Source organism: Panthera onca, chromosome F1, assembly GCF_046562875.1.
Source record: "Panthera onca isolate mPanOnc1 chromosome F1, mPanOnc1 haplotype 2, whole genome shotgun sequence".
NCBI lineage: Eukaryota > Metazoa > Chordata > Mammalia > Carnivora > Felidae > Panthera > Panthera onca.
In genome coordinates, this window is record NC_138355.1 from 687,678 (window position 1) to 705,929 (window position 18,252).

The following is an 18,252-nucleotide window of genomic DNA, read 5'->3' on the forward strand; positions in this document are numbered from 1 at the left end:
CTATGCAGAACAGATTTCATCCAGCAGGCCAAAGATGGCTACCCTCAGAACATCCTACTTGAATGACTGGCCCTTGGTTGTTCCCTGGGATCTTGGATTTAAGGAGGGTTCCCACCATTCCCTAGCTGGTTAAGAGTGGTTCACTGTGCCTAAGTGCTGGTACAAGCAATGTCCTTAAGGCTGTACACTTGATTTCCTTGGTGGAAACCTGGAATTTTGGGACATGCTAAGGAGAAGATGCCTATGTGATTAGCATTTGATGAAAACCTCGGGCACTGAGTATCCATAAGCCTCGTACTGGCAGACAACATTTCACTTGTGCTGTCCTAATTTCATGATGGAGGAATTTAGCACATCCTGCTAACTCCATAGAGAAAGGATTGCTGGAAGCCTGCGCTTGGTTTCCTCTGGCCTTCACCCCATGCACCATTGCTCGGTGCTCATTGGCCTTTCTAGCCTGTCCCCATACCAAGCCACACGCATGACTACAACTATATGCTGAGTCCTGTGAGCTCTTCTAGTGAATAATCAAATCTGGGTGTCATTGGGATGCCTCTAACACAACTGCATTATATGGAATTTTATTGTTTCGGTTGATGTCTTTCACGTGGTTACAGTCAGAAGGTTATGTCACAGAATACCTTTCCTGGAATCTCTTTTCTTGGTGTTTGCCTTGAAAATTCCTACATCCCTACATATCCATTTGAAGAAAGGTTTAAAAGGAATAGATGAAATCATGATGTCAGAAAGTGTGAAACAAGCAACAATCTTATTTTACTCTGAAAAAAAAAAAAAAAAAAAAAACAGAGAGAGAGAGCAAATCCTGGTGATTGCCCCTATGTTCTACCATATAAAAGTTCTCTGAAATATGAAAAGTCAGTTAATTTTCTCCAACTACCTAGGACTTAGTTCATTTTTCTGGCAGATAGGAATCAAAGAAGTAACAGGGATCATTCTACAACAATCAGAACTGTCAGACAGAATATGAAAACATACTACTGATTATAGTGTTCTTTTGTTTCTTTTCCTTATGTTCCTAGAACATTAAAAATATAGTTCACCTATTAGAGGCAGTTATCGCCAAAATAATCAAAACTCACAAATACGGCATCCAAAATGTCAGATGAGTTATCTTGATGTCTCCCTATCTGACCCTCCTTCCAATTCTCTTATTTTGCCCTAAATGATACTACCGTATGAAGTACCCCCATTTTATATGGCATTAACGTATATACATTTATCACTGACTACAAATGCTTATGTTCGTTCACCCATGGTAGTTAGGACATAACTCTGCATCATCAGCTAGGTCAGTCCTTAATGTCTTGCCAACAGTGAGGATCACAGTAAGAGTGGGGACATTTGGGGATACTACTCTGACAAATTCTGGTACGAGAAGCTCACCTGATAGTGTTGCTGCACTTCAAATAGTCTGCTCTTCCCTTTAAAGGACTAGTGTATTTTACCACCTTCCAGTAGAAACACAATACACACCGGCTTACTTTCCTTCATTTACTCCCTGTAGTCTCCGCCATTCACATCATTCCCTGTTTGGCTCGTCTCTTCTTTCCTGAGGTTCCTTAGGCCTTCCAGTGTGTTGAAAGGGAACTAGCCATTTAGGTCCTTTGGTGGCACTCTCAATTTAATCTGTTGCTGACACCACATACGATATGCAACTTATCTCCTTTTCACATCTCTTTCTCTTTCCTATGCACTTAACAGGCCGTTTTCTTTAGATATTAGAATATATCAGTATTCCTGTTTGAAATCAACATTCTGTCAAATGACCTTTGAATAAAATACAGTTCTTACCTTCTACTTGTCCATTTAATACACTTTGCCCTTTCTGATCCACAGCTCCAGAGACATGAGGAACATCTTTGTTGGGCTTCTCAGACACACACTGTTAAAAGTAGCATCAGTAATGAGTTGCGTGAAGACTTCCTAATCCTTTTCCAAGAAAATATCTGAATTTATGATTTTAATAACTATCAGACTTGCAAATAAGAAAACCGTATTGAACACCAAAACATTTAAATACAAAACCTCATATATGCTCTCTTGATTCAGCGTCCCTTTGAATCTTCATTTGGCTATTGACTCTCTAAACTGATCATGGAAGGCCAGAATAAATACTTTCAAAGGCAGAAGCCTGGCTTGTATGCAGATTTCAAAAAGGAACTAACAAAACCCCTTCCTTTGCATTCCTGACCAAAATAAAAGGACATGTGAAATAAGTTTTGAAACAAAATCTTTAAAAGTGTACTTGCTATAAATGAAAACTGCTTCTAGTAAAATGGCAGACATTTGTTTCAGTGTCAATTCATACCTCACATGATCAGAAACTTTGGAGTATATCATGCTGTGTATCAACAAAACACTGTCGTAGCTGCTGCTTCGTTTAGGTAAACAGAGGCTTGACCTTTTTCTTGACGAAAGAAGGGTTGGATCGAATGGCAAAGTAGTAAGAAAAACTTTTCTTAAAATTATGATGAACTAGTAGCAGAAACAATGTAGATATAGGTATGGAACTCTTCAGAATGTGTAGTAAGCATTCAAACGGCAAGTATAAGAACATGTATGTCTTAGTCACCTAAAATGTGCCAAGCACTCATTTCACTATGCACATTTTCTTTTTTACACACAACAACAATAATAATGATGATGATGATGGAGTGAGCCTTCCTACAGCTTGGTCACTCTAAGACGTTGGAGTAAAATGATGATCCGTGGTCCTCTCTGTCCAGAATGTCCCTCGCCACGGTCTACACGACTGGTCCTTCTCATCTTTCACTTGGCACCTTTTGCCACTCTCAGATCTTTTCTGACTACCAAAATTCCCACTCCCACTCTCATCCTCATCCTCACTACAAACGCCCCCAATATTCTCTCAACTAACATCGTCCATTCCCTACCGATGAAGCCTTTATAGTGACTTATAACAGATTGCTGTTGACTTACTTTTCTGCTCCGACCACAACAACCTAAACCCTCCGCTTGTACACTCAGTAGCTAACTGCTTGGTACGTACTCAGTATACAAGGACCAATTAATTAAGGTCAAAACATTTACACTAATCTCACTGAGAAGATCTCAAAAGTACCAAATCACTATACCGTTGGCCCTTGAACAAAGCAAGGGTTACGGGCTCTGATGGCCATGCCCTCGAAAATCCACAAATATCTTTTGAAACCTCAAAACCAAATCAAAAAAACAAAAATTCCTACCGAATTTCCTACTTTAAAAGCGATCACACTTAAAAATCAAAAAGTATATATGTATTGAAAACCAGAACATTAAAGCAGAATCGCTTGTATATGCTCTCTAGGTCTAATCTACCTTTTCGGCCTAGTTTGGCCATTGACTCTGTAAACTGAGCATGGGAGGTCAGAGTTAGGATAACGGAATGCTGAGCTTACCAACAATATACACAGTCGATTAATGCATGTTTTCCCTGTTATATGTATTACATACTGTATTTTTACACTATAAACTGAAGGAAAGGTTACTAAGAAACTCGTAAGGAAGGGGTGCTGGGTGGCACTGTCGGTTCAGGGTCAGGCTCTTGACTTTGGCTCAGGTCATGATCTATACTTCCTGAGTTGAACGCTGACAGTGTGGAGCCTGATGAAAATTCTCTCTCTGCCCCCACTTCCCTACTCACGTGCTCTGTCCTCTCTCTCTCTCCCAAAATGAATAATTAAAAAAAAAAAAAAAACCAAGATGCAAAAGAAAATCATAAGGAAGAGAAAATATGTTTACAGGATGGTACTGTATTTATTGAAAAAAATCTGTATGTATGTGGACTCCCACAGTCCAAACGCATCTTGTTCAAGGGTCAAATGTATACCTTTATGATGTCATCGCTAAGAGCTTACGGGAACTTATTATAGCCCCAAATGAGAACATCAAAAACCCATTCTAACTTTGCCATTCTTTTCTGGACACAAGGGCCATTTTATTGGCCTTTGAACATCTTCCCATGGAAAACAAGTATTCTTTGGGGGGCCTGGGTGACTTAGTCGATTAGGCACCCAACTTTGCAATTGCGAAAAGCAAAGCAAAAGGTGGAGGGGGGAGTTAAGATGGCAGGGGAGGGGATCAGAATTTCCCTTGTCCCTCAAACACAGCAGTATTGAGGTCACAACACTTGGAATACCAGGAATACAGGCTGCAGAGGGACAGAAAAATCTCCGCAGGTGCAGAGTGACAGCTTGGCGGGACAGAAGGGTGTGTATGAGAATTGGGAGAAATAAAATGGGCAGCACAGGCATGCAGTGGGGGAAGGCCTTTGGTGGAGAAACGAAAGGAAGGTAGAGAGAGAGAGGCTGTGGCAAGTGCATTTGGATATGAGAAAGCCTGTCCGGACCACAGACCAAGGAGAGGTCCAGAGAGCCAGTTTCTACTTTGGAAAACAGCCGTAGAGGGTAAAAAACAGAATTTTCAAGGTGGCCACACTTTCTCTCGACCAAAGCTACCACCTCCCATGCCTGGTGGGGAGGGAGCCGCCCCTAGGCTTGGTAGCAATCTCAGGGCTACACTGGGAGAGAACACCTTGAGTATGGTGGAAAGGGGAGGTATTGCCCTGCCCAAGGGAAAAAGACCGTGCAGGCACGAGCCAGAGGCCCTCTGTCCACTGGGCAGAGTGGCGCAACTCCACTACCAGGTCCGAGCAAAGCGGGATCCTGCAGGGTTTTGAATCCCAGCTCAGTACTCAGGTGGCACAGGGGACTGTGCAGCAAGGCAAGCCGGCTCCCCAGGCTATTCCGTGAGGATAGCCTAAACAGTGAGTTTTGAGACACCTCGTGTGGGCAGGATAGATGGGGTGTCGCCATGTCTCTCCCCATGACCAACATCGTGGGGCTTCAGGGAATGGACAGTGAGCCTCAGTGAAGGCAGGCCCATTACACCAAACCCTGACACTCTGTGCCTCGTAACTGCTTCTCTATAGGAGTGAGACTGACACTGATGGGACCAGATAGCCCCTGCTCTAGACCAGCACAGCCACCAGTCCCAGGCACCAATAGACAACTCTCCTCCGGTTTTCTATCTTAGTTTGTTTGTTTGTTTGTTTGTTTGTTTTCGTTTGAGTTATTATTCTTTTGTCTTTCCTTTTCTTTTTTAATGTTTATTTCTTCATTTTGAGAGAGAGAGTGAGTGATCAAGCAGAAGAGATGCAGAGAGAGGGAGAGAGAGAGAATCCGAGCAGGATCCATGCTCTCACTGCAGAACCTGTTGGGGGTTTCGAACCCACCAACAGCGACAACATGACGTGAGCCAAATTCAAGAGTCAGACGCTTCACCTACTGAGCCACCCAGGCGCCCATCTTTTCTTTCCTTTGCTTTCCCTTTCTTCTCTTTTCCCTTTTTTCTCTTTCTACTCTCCTCTTTCCCCTTCTCCCTTTGGAAACAGCCTAGTAGTCTCGAGTTGACGTGGGTCAAAGCTAATTATATATCTACATTTATCTCTATATCTTAATATATACCTATATATCTATACACAGATATATCTATAGATATATCTATATATTTTTTTCCTTTGATCCTCTGTTCTGGTTCTTTGTTTGTTTGATTGTGCATTTTCTCTATACTTTTCTAGATCTCCTTCTTCATTTTCCTCCCTCTCTTTCTGGATTAAGCCCTCTAGCTCCTTTGAGTCACTTCCTGGTCTTTTTTTCAACTCCAGTCATTTCTCTTTTTGTTTGGGCTAAGGATTCTTCCCCATCTTCTTCCCCTTTTTTCCAGGATTACTTCAACAAACAAATCAAAGCACACCTGTTGGAAGGCCCAAACCGCCACTCCAAGTAGCGAGAACAGCAGCCAAAGACGCACCGAAAGAGTGCACACAACACACTCAAAAAAAATTTGTTCAACTGCCAGGCCCTGGACAGTGTAGGGGGTCTTTTTATTACAGTAGTACTCGCAGGTGTGGGACACAGAACAAGCTATTAACACACATAAAGGGCAGGAATCTAGCCAAAACGACGAAATCGCAGAATTCCCCTCAAAAAAATTCCGGGAAGAAAGGACAGCCAGAGAAGGGCTCAAAAGAGACAGAAACCATATATGTGAGCACATTTTTGGAATGACACTCATAAGACGCATAGTTGCGCTTGAAACCACGCATAGAAGACAGCAGACAATCTACTGCTTCAGAGATCAAGGACCTAAGGAATCGTCACGATGAACGCTGAACATGAAATGGTGTAAAGGAGATACAAAGTAAACTAGATGCAGTGACAGCAAGGACGGGAGAAGCAGCAGACAGAATCCGTGAAACAGAAGATACAATTGTGGACAAAGATGAAGCAGGGAAAGGAAAGGAAGGAAATGACTAGATCACGAGGCAGGTACTAGAGACCTAGGTGATTCAGTGAGATGAAATATTAGCCAGATCCTAGGAGTCCCAGAAGAAGAAGAGTGAGAGAAAGGGGCAGAAGGTTTTTTTTGAACAACTTATAGCTGAGAGCTTCCCTCATCTGGGGAAGGAAACGGGCATCCAAGTCCTGGCGGCACAGAGAATTCCTTTCCAAATCAACAAACCCAGGTCAACACCACGACATGCCATAGCGAAACTGGAAAACTACAAAGATAAGGAGAGGATTCTGAAATCAGCTAGGGACAAACGGGTCTTAATCGACAAGGGAAGACACATAAGGGTAGCAGCAGACCTGTCCAAAGAAACTTGGCAGGGCAGAAGGGAGGGGTAGGAAACGGTCAATGTGCTGAATGGGAACATCTGCGGCGAAGAATCCCTTCCCAGGCAAGGCTGACATTTAGAACAGAAAGAGAGAGAAAGGCTTTCCCAGACAAACAAAACCTAATGGAGTTCATGACCACTAAACCAGCCCTGCGGGAGATCCTAACGGGCGACTCTGTGAGTGGAAAGCAGCAGAGACTACAAAGGACCAGAGGCCTCACCAAAAGCATGAAACCTTCAGATAACACAATGACACTAAATCCATATCTTTAACTAATCACTCTGAATGGGAATGGACTCAATGCCGCAATCAAAAGACACAGGGAATCAGAATGGGTAAAACACAAAACAAAACCAAACAACAAGATCCATCTATATGTTGTCAACAAGACACTGATTTTAGACCCCAGGACACCTCCAGGTTCAAAGTGAAGGTATGGGGAACCACCTATCATGCTACTAGAAGTCAAAAGAAAGCTGGAGTCGCCACACTTCCACCAGACAGACTAGATTTTAAACCAGAGACTGTAGTAACAGATTCAGAAGGGCATTGGATCATAATTAAGGGGTCTATCCATCAAGAGGAGCTAACAATTGCAAGTGTTTATGCCCCCAAAGTGAAACGCCCACACATATGAATCGATTACTCACAAACATGATTAAATGTATACATACAAATACCATGATTGTAGACGACTTTAAGACTCCACTCATGGCAAAAGGCGGATCGTCAAGGCAGAAAATCAGTAAGGAAACACAGATCCAATGTGTCATTGGACCAGATGTATTCAGATATACATAGATATATATTGGCCTCATATATATACATTTATATACATGGATATCAACACCGATATATTAAGATCTTTTCATCCAACAGCAGTAGAACGCACATTCTTCTTAAGTGCACATAGAACATTCTCCAATGTCTCCAAGTGACATCCTGGGTCACAAAACAGCCCTCCACAAATATAAAAGGACTGAGATCATACCTTGCATATTGTCAGATCACAACAACGAGCACTTGCTCATTCTTTCTCTCTCTCCCTCCCTTTCCAAGAGAAATGCAAACATTTCAAAAACATTTATCTCAGCCCCTTCCAAGAAAGAGAAAAACAAGAATAATAAACCTTGTGGGGCAACGAGCCCTGGATGGAAACCACACACAGACAGTAGAATTCCATAACCAATATGTTGACAATGGAGTTGACAGACAGTGATGTACTAAAAGAACAGACACTAAAGAAATAGTTTCTGCAAGGACAAATTAGGGTAGGGGTAAACCATTAAAAACGAGCCCGGTGCGGGGAACACATATGTGGCACAGTCAGTTCAGCATCCACCTTCAGCTCATGAGTCATGATCTCACGGTTTGTGGTTATCAGCCCCACGTTGAGCTCTGTGTTGACAGCTCGGAGCCTGCAGCCTGCTTTGGATTCTGTGTGTCTCTCTGTCTCTGCCCCTACCCCGCTTGCACTCTGTGTCTCTCTCTGTCTCAAAAATAAATAAACTTTGAAAAAAAATTAAAAATACCGTAATAAGCATGGGTTGAGAAGAGGGAAAAAGGAAAAAACAAAACAAAACAAAACAAAACAAATGACCAATCAATCAAGCATGAGCTTAAGACAAAAAAGAAAAGGAAAAATGTGAGCCAAAGAAGGTAAGTGGAAACAACATACATTTTTCAACAGGTACATAAGTAGGATTGGGAATATACTATGAAAAATAGTCCCTTTTAAACCTTTTAAAGATATATGTCTTTATATATGTGTGATATACATATATATATATATATATATATATATATATATATATGTATGTATGTGTGTGTGTGTGTGTGTGTGTGTACGTATAGGTGTACATAAATATGTATACATATAAGTGTGTATTTATATATAAGTGTAAATATATGTGTATATATGTGTATATTATATATATCTCTACCTATATCTATCTATCTATATCTATCTATCTATCTATCTATCTATCTATCTATATCCATATCCATCTATGTATCTATGTATATAATATTTATGTAAAAGAGAGGCTTTGATTCACAGTATATCCCTAATAATACTGACTCTTATCACTCTACAGTTATCTGGTTATAAATACTGTAATAAAGAATTTAATTTTTTTCACTATAAATAAATTGTTCAATTCCTGGCATCTATCGCTTCCGAAAAGCTAGAAATTATTACTAGACTAACAAAAGAACAGAAAAAGAGAGGTTCCTAACACGTCAACATTCACTATGGAGAAAGAATTGGGAATGAGAATTCTAGGAAGAAATGGGAACATTTAAAGGATGTAGGTAATGGGACACAGATGGGGTTCAACCAACAAAGGCTGACGACTTTTTCCCTGCACTTCTAAGCTCACAATGGGAGGATACTAAAAATATACTGTAACCTTCTTTCTTATGTAACTCCTGATTGCCTCAATAGGATTCATTTGCGTGTATACATGTTAAACACTAAAACGGAATATAAACTGAAGCCTGACTTTTTAAATTCACATATTTAATTGTGATATATCATGCGTATTTTGTTACTTTTCAAACTCCATTCTACGGAATTCCATTTCCCTACTCATTTGTTCACATTCAAAAACCATGACATTGCTTCTTCCAAGCAAGACTTTATTTTAGGAGCTCCAGGAGTCAAACCAGTGCGTTTCCTAACCTCCAGGAGCTTATCATGATTTAGGGGCTTTGAAATGAATACTGAAATAAATATCAGATGTCTGAAACTTTAAATTTTAGAATCTGACACAAGGACTAGGAGGAGATAGTGTTCAAAGCTAGAATGGGCAAGATTTCTGAAATTAGAAATTTGACACCTTGGCTATGAAGAGCCTCTGCCCATAGAGCTACTCTTTTCAGCAAAATACGTATTCTTCGGGGAGATGCACAATTTTAACTTACTCTTCATGGAGTTATTTCAAAACTACAGGGGAACACCTTTGTAAGGTAAATGTTGAGAAATAATGTAAACATCTAAATTTCTACATTTTCTAATATGGTTTTATTCTAAATGTAGAACAAAGGATAGAGCCAAAGGAAAATCCTGTATCTCACCAAAATAAAACTTGCCCGGGGCGGGGGGCAACCTACAATAGATACTTGGACCCAATCACGTTTCATTTAGGCGTGAGTATTATCAGTCATGTTACGATCACAGTAAGAATCCTTATCCTTAAGCAAACGTCATATTGCCTCCATTGTGGGAAAGCTTGTCCCAATATAATTTGACGGTCATTATATATTTTCCAGCCCATTCTTTTATCAGCCTCCACCTGTAGGATTTACCAAAGTACAACAAAACAAAACAAAACATTCAACGCGTCATGTATCTGTAAAGTGGTTTGTTCTTGCCAACTTTCCATGACACACATAAAATGATGATACACAGGCTCCTCTTAAATTTTCAGAGTGAATAAGGGAGAAAACTCAATTCAGAGCAGGAAAGTGAGTTTCACAGGAGGGTACTTTACCTTGGTACCAAAATCTAAGTCTTGGCTAGATGAGGTAGACCATGAATCGTCAGGACCAGGTTTGTCGGAAAGCCTTTAGAGCAAAAAAATACAACAAACACATGTTCATTCATTTAAAAACAAAATTTAAAAAAGTTAAGGGAAAGGTCACCTATCTGTTTATTCCACGAAGTTTCTTGGTATAATGAAAAGTTGGCCTCTGGTTTTGTCATTAAGTTTTATTTTAATTCCGGTAATAGGAACATCCAGAGTTATAGTAGTTTAAGTTGTACAAAATAGTGATTCACCAACTCCATACTCACCCCGTGCTCATCATGACAAGGGCACTCCTTCATCCCCATCATCTCTTTCACCCCTCCCACCACTCACCTCCTCTCCACAACCATCCGTTTCTTCTCTGCAGGTAAGAGCCTATTTCTTGGTTTGTCTCCCCTTTTGTTTCCTCCCTTTGCTCGTTTGTTGCTTCTTAAGGGCTACATGAGTAAAATCATATGGTATTTGTCTTTCCCTGACTTTGCTTACCATACTACCCTCAGGCTCCATCCAGGTGATTGCAAATGGCAAGATTGCATTGTTTTATGGTTGAGTAATATTACAGTGTGTGTGTGTGTGCATGTGTGTGTGCGTGTGTGTGCGTGTGTGTGTGTGTGTGTGTGTGTGGATATACATATACACACACACATACATTCATATAGGGCTTCTTCTTCGTTCACTCAGCTGTCAATGGACGCTTGCGCTGGCTGTTGGAAATAATGCCGCAATAAACACAGGAGTGCGTGTGTCCCGTGGAATTCTTGTTTTTGTATTCTCTTGGGTAGTATCCAGTAGTGCAATTACTGGATCATAGGAGAGTTCTGTTTTTAATTTTTTGAGGAACCTGCATACTGTTTTCCACAGGGGCCGCACCCATTTGCATTTCCACCAACGGTGCAAGAGGTTTCCTTAGTCTCCACATCCTCGCAAACACTTGCTTCTTGTGTCTTGGAGTGTAGCCATTCTGACAGGTGTGACGTGGTATCTCGTTGTAGTTTGGGGGAGCATCTTTTCATGTGTCTGTTGACCATCTGTATGTTGTCATTGGAAAAGTGTCTGGTTATGTGTACTGCTCATTTGTAAACTGGGCTTTTTTGGAGGGGGGTGATGTTGACATGAATCAAGTTTTTAGACATTGTGAACACTAACCCTTTACTGGATTTGCCAAATATTTCCAAATTTGTTCTCCCATTCCAGAGGTTGCCTTTCAGTTTTGACTCTTTCCTTTACTGTGCAAAAGCTTTGTAGGTTGAAGTAGTCCTCAAACTTTATTCTTGTTTTATTTCCCTTGGCTCAAGAGACATAAATAGTAAAATGTTGCTACAGCCAAAGTTACAGAAATGACGGCCTGTGCTCTCTTCAAGGATTTTTTTTTTTTTTTTATGGTTTCAAGCCTCACACTTAGGTCTTTAATTCATTTTGAGTTTATTTGTGTGTATGGTACAGAAATTGGTCCAGGTTCATTCTTTGGCATGTGGCTTGTCCAGTTGTCCCAACACCATTTGGCGAAGAGACTGCCTTTTCCCCACTGGATAGTCTTTCCTGTTTGTGGAAGATGAACTGACCATACAGTGGTGGATTGATGCCTGGGTTTGCGGTTCTATTCCACTGAGCAATGAGGCTATTTTGTACGCCAGTACCCACAATACTGTTTGGATACCACACACACACAAACACACACGCAGACACACACACACAATGAAATATTACGCAGCTCTAAATGAGAATGAGATCCTGCTACCTGCAACATCATGGATGTACCTAGATGGCATGAGGATAAGTGAAATAAGTCAGACAGAGAAAGACAAATCCTCTATGATTTCACTTCTGTGTAGAATGTAAAAAGGGGAATCAATGAACAAACAGAGCAAAAGCAGAAACACACCCATAAATGCAGAGATTTGACTCTTGCCAGAAGGGAGGGGAGGTGGGGGGATGGACAAAATGGGGGAAGGGGAGAGGGAAGTTCAGGGTTCCAGTTATAGAATGAATAAATCACAAGGCTCAAAGGTACAGCATAGGGAATCTAGCCTGTGGTATCGTAATAGCCTCATACATTAACAGATGGGAGCTACGCTTATGGCGATCACGGTGAAACATCCAGAGTTGTTGCATCACATATTACATTGTGTGTCACGTAGACCTCCGTTTAAGTAAACGTATCGAAGTTTAGGTTTCTATGTTATGAGTGGTAGTACTAACTAGAGATTGAAAGACTCAAAGTTCCCAAGGCCAACTTTGTTCCCACACTGGTCTTGCCTTACTTAGGTCCATAATAACTAGCAAGACACTCCAAGCCTTCAGGGGCATTCAGCTACCCAAGGAGGGAGACTGTGATCAAAATGGTCCTGGTAGTTGTGCCTCTATTTCTCTATACGCTGCCTGAATATTTTCTTCCCTATGAGCTCCCACTCCTACATCACTCTTCAGCACGGTTCTGTGGCATTCCCCAACCTTTCAATCTGTAGCCTATGAAGCCATACACTCCTACAACAAGGATGGGCTCCAATGACCGAGGGTAGGGACCATGTCCTGCTCCTGGAGAACAAGCGAATTGGGAGCCTCACTCATCCACACAGTCACCTCAACATAGGCATGTTACCACCGATCCAGATGAAGCTCCCTTGCTGATTTCACAAGTCAGACCTACCCCTGCCCAGCCCTACAAGTACATGGGAAGGGCATCACAGATTTAGGAAAAGAGGTGGAGTGAGGAGACAGCTTGCCTTGGGCCATACATCTCTGATGTTCGGAATCTTCACCCCCACCCCCAATTCCTTGAGAGGATCTAAGCTATCCTCCCTCAGTTGGGGTGGAAGTAGGGGATATCATATTTCTATCTGCTGTAAACAGACTCTTCCCAGAAGCTCAAATGATTTTTAATCTCTCTCATCAGAAAATCTGAGGTATGCTCGCACCTTTAATGAAACCAACACACACAAAAGCAGAAAACTGATCACGACCCTCTTGAACTCTCTATTTGAATATGCCTTTCTAAACAACTCCCCTAATCCTGGGTCCTTCATTCCTGTCATTCACCTTTATCTCACTTGGCATAACCCCCCAAATTCTGACATCTTTTCTCAAACTCGTATTCCTAACCAACTCAGTGTTGTTCTCCTTGAAACCTGGTCTCCTCTGCTAATTCGATTCTTACCCTCCTTCACTCTATTCATTAGACCCACTCCCCAGCCTTCTATTATTAAAACAGTTGCCTGCAAGATCAAGACAAAAAAGAAGGAAGGAAAGAAAGAAAGAAAACCAGAATTTAAATCGCATTTCTGTCACTTATCATATCCAAATAGGTCACTTCAATCTCTTTTGAGTTTCCAATTCTCCAGGGAAACAACCATTGGGCAAGGAGGTGAAACATAGGTTGACGGACCAGAGGGTGTTTTGAGGAATTAATCTCTGAGGTTCCCTAAATCTGGAGACTCTAAGTGCTTTTGATTTGGCCTCTGGAATAATGGAGAGTCCTTAAATGGCAGAAGTAGGGAAATTATTGGAAAAAAAAAAGAAGAAATACCAAGGAAAAAAGAGAAGAAAGTCAAAAGGCAAAAACACAGAACAAAAAGTCATTGGAAAAAAAAAAAATCCAAAAAAACCCGAAAAGATTCCTAGAACTAGACAAGGATACTAGCCCAAAGGGAAACCAGCCTGGGAACTTAGGCAACAGAGAATCATATAGCAATATCCTCGAAATAGAGAGTGAGTTTAGTTAATGTAACATGGTCTACAACTAAATATCCTTCCCTTACAGAAAACTCATTTGTCTCAAGAAGAGGGGATATCACTACATGTAAGGAGTTGCCTGATGACATCTTGCTTTTTATGGAAAAGCCTTGACACCATGGCCATAGCTGACAACCACCCTAAAATCTCGGATGGTAAAAACAAGGGACTAGTTACCACTGCACTAATGACTTTGGTTGGCACTAGTGGTCAAATATATGAGGCCAAATGCTTGGACTAACCTGGGTTCTTAAGCAAACCCTAAATTAGTGTTCCGACATCATTACCTTTGACATTCTGAGTTGATCTGCCCTAGGATCTGTATCCTCATCTCAGTGCTGCTGAGGAACCAGGGAATGGATGTGGAAGCTTCACGGGCTGATGGGCAAAGCCCCTCAGCTACCCGTTAACTATGGAATCATGGTCGAGTCGTCAACCTCCCTGAACCACAGTTGCCAAAGTAATAAAATGTAGGCTACAACAGCACAGCTACTTGGCAAAGCTATACAATGACTATATAACTGAACAGATGTTACCCATAGGATATAGTGTCTGGTCCAGTGTAGAACACGCAACAACTGCTTTTGTTCTCTGCGTTCCCTTAGGAGACACATAATTTTCAGTTCATTCATTCCCTTCCCTTTCCTTTCATTATCCGTTTCATTTCATTTCATTCCTTTATACTTTAAGAGTGAGTGCCCACAGAAGTCGGGAAAGATATCCTAAGGAGGCTGTGAGCGCAAAACCCGACGGGGGGCTTGAACTCACAAACCTGAGTTGAAATCAAGAGTCACACCCTTAACCGACTGAGCCACCCGGGTGCCCCAGCAAATGTCATTTTTACAAATCCATAAATATCCTACCTGGCTATAGAATCTTCCTCAGCATTCTTATCTGCTCCTAAAGATGAAAGCAAAATACATGTTAAATCAACAATCGAAAAATAGAGGAAAATTACAAGTGTACGGCTTATGATTTGTTAAAAAGTATTGCTTTGGGACCACACCTGGAAACCACACTACACTGAATGGTAATTATACCATTCGTAGGCTTAAAGCACTAAGAAATCTTACTTTCTCCTCTATATTGACCAAGAGCAAGAATGGGTTTTATCAGAATTTGACACCTACAGGGGGACTGATGTTTACAATGGCCATCACTGACCGACACTGTGACACTGGAGGAAACTGGTATCGTTAGGAGAATGATTATCATGAGCTGACAATGTCAGACTGAAACTAGCATGATTTTTCTGGACTTTCAGTACTAGAGGAGTTGAAAGAGAGTATCTTTGTTTTGCTGTAACACGGCAGAACCTCCCCAGCTCTTCAACAGACACTCTTCAGTTTTAGGAGGAAACACCCCCTCACAAAGTGTGCTCTATAGCTATTGTACTTTGCAGCATGGCCAAACCATAGCAAACAGACTCTCCCTCGTCTTATTTCCAATGGCAACGTAAGAAGGAAAGATTTGGCATTCCACTTTGATATAGTTCTAACCTCTTGAGGCTGTCTCCTTCCATTGCTAGAGAGTCTATCTAGACCCACCGCACATCACAGAGGAGGATGATCCCAATGTGAGTGCTCTGTAGTGGTTCATGAGGTCATTTTTCTCAACCCTCCCCATTAGGTGACACACATCTAGAGAAATCATACTTTTTGTCATGGAAGGCAGAGGTCATCAGATCCTCTACTGATGAGCAACTAAACAAAACAAAGGGCAAAGAATATCTTGAATGCCTACATTCAATTACCAGGATATTTTCACTTTCTAAACATTCAAAGACATCCACTCTATGATTCTAACTACATGACACCTGGAAAGAGCAAGGCTATGGAGCTAAGGGTTGGGGTGAATGTAGGGAGAAACGGGCACAGCACAGAGGACTTTTCAGGCAGTGGAACTCTTTCACACGGTACCACAAAGGTGGATTCACATCATTACACCTTTGTTAAGACTCATAGAATGTATAACACCAAGGCTGAACACTAATGCAAATTAGAGACTTGGCCTCCAAATGAAGAGTTCGTGTCCAGAGAAAATGCACCACTGTTGTCAGGGTGCCTGGGTGGCTCAGTTGGTTCAGCGTCCAACTCTGGATCTGAGCTCAGGTCATGATCTCACAGTTCATGGGATCAAGTCCTGCATCAGGCTCTGGGCTGACAGCACAGGATTCTTTCCCCCCTCTCCCTCTGCCCCTTGGCTGCTCACACGCATGCATGCTCTCTCGCTCAAAACTCAACCAAGGAACTGAAAAAAAAAAATTCCTACTCAAAATGGACCACTGTCGTGCAAGATGTTAACAACAGGGGAGGCTAGGCGTGTACGGGAGCATGGTATGGTATATGGAGACTCTGTACTTCCTATTATATTTTGCTGTGAACTTAAAACTGATGTAAAACATCAGGCTTACTAAATGTATGAAACAACAAAAACAACAAAATATGGTTTCCATTGAAGCTACTCTTAGCATATACTAACTCATGATACAGTCACCTTGAACATTAAAATAGAGATCAAAGTAACACAATAGGGGTACTGTCTCCCATTTGGAAGTGTATGAAAATGCATAAACAAAACACAAAAATACAACAGTTATTTGTATACTTAGGCAACAAAACAATTGATGAATATGATCCAAAATCTTATACCTATAAACAGGGGTTCAGCACCATAGGAATCAAACCTGGGTTTTCCATATAATTACGAGATTTTCATTCTAATTTTAAATCAAAAATCATTATGTTGATCATACCTCAGAATCATAATGAAAGCTTAATCACATAAAAAAAAGAGATTATAATGACCTCATATTGCCCTAGTAATTTTTATACAAATACCTACTTCATATGGATGATGAAACTGAAACCAGTACCATGGTAACCATCATGTTACTTGCTAGTAAAACAAAATTTGAAGACACCACCAAAAATGACGTCAGGGCTATAATTCCTATGCAGAACAGATTTCATCCAGCAGGCCAAAGATGGCTACCCTCAGAACATCCTACTTGAATGACTGGCCCTTGGTTGTTCCCTGGGATCTTGGATTTAAGGAGGGTTCCCACCATTCCCTAGCTGGTTAAGAGTGGTTCACTGTGCCTAAGTGCTGGTACAAGCAATGTCCTTAAGGCTGTACACTTGATTTCCTTGGTGGAAACCTGGAATTTTGGGACATGCTAAGGAGAAGATGCCTATGTGATTAGCATTTGATGAAAACCTCGGGCACTGAGTATCCATAAGCCTCGTACTGGCAGACAACATTTCACTTGTGCTGTCCTAATTTCATGATGGAGGAATTTAGCACATCCTGCTAACTCCATAGAGAAAGGATTGCTGGAAGCCTGCGCTTGGTTTCCTCTGGCCTTCACCCCATGCACCATTGCTCGGTGCTCATTGGCCTTTCTAGCCTGTCCCCATACCAAGCCACACGCATGACTACAACTATATGCTGAGTCCTGTGAGCTCTTCTAGTGAATAATCAAATCTGGGTGTCATTGGGATGCCTCTAACACAACTGCATTATATGGAATTTTATTGTTTCGGTTGATGTCTTTCACGTGGTTACAGTCAGAAGGTTATGTCACAGAATACCTTTCCTGGAATCTCTTTTCTTGGTGTTTGCCTTGAAAATTCCTACATCCCTACATATCCATTTGAAGAAAGGTTTAAAAGGAATAGATGAAATCATGATGTCAGAAAGTGTGAAACAAGCAACAATCTTATTTTACTCTGAAAAAAAAAAAAAAAAAAAAAACAGAGAGAGAGAGCAAATCCTGGTGATTGCCCCTATGTTCTACCATATAAAAGTTCTCTGAAATATGAAAAGTCAGTTAATTTTCTCCAACTACCTAGGACTTAGTTCATTTTTCTGGCAGATAGGAATCAAAGAAGTAACAGGGATCATTCTACAACAATCAGAACTGTCAGACAGAATATGAAAACATACTACTGATTATAGTGTTCTTTTGTTTCTTTTCCTTATGTTCCTAGAACATTAAAAATATAGTTCACCTATTAGAGGCAGTTATCGCCAAAATAATCAAAACTCACAAATACGGCATCCAAAATGTCAGATGAGTTATCTTGATGTCTCCCTATCTGACCCTCCTTCCAATTCTCTTATTTTGCCCTAAATGATACTACCGTATGAAGTACCCCCATTTTATATGGCATTAACGTATATACATTTATCACTGACTACAAATGCTTATGTTCGTTCACCCATGGTAGTTAGGACATAACTCTGCATCATCAGCTAGGTCAGTCCTTAATGTCTTGCCAACAGTGAGG

The 18,252-nt window shown here is 41.1% G+C and overlaps 1 long non-coding RNA gene across 1 annotated transcript; it reads right to left on the reverse strand.

Moving 5' to 3' along the window:
- Window positions 1-1,340: 1,340 nt before the first annotated feature.
- Window positions 1,341-14,862, reverse strand: LOC145713371 (uncharacterized). The gene is made up of 3 exons (XR_014136477.1): window positions 14,824-14,862; window positions 10,196-10,268; window positions 1,341-1,903 (listed from the first exon to the last, which is right to left on the reverse strand). It is a non-coding gene; the product is annotated as an uncharacterized LOC145713371 (long non-coding RNA).
- Window positions 14,863-18,252: the final 3,390 nt, after the last annotated feature.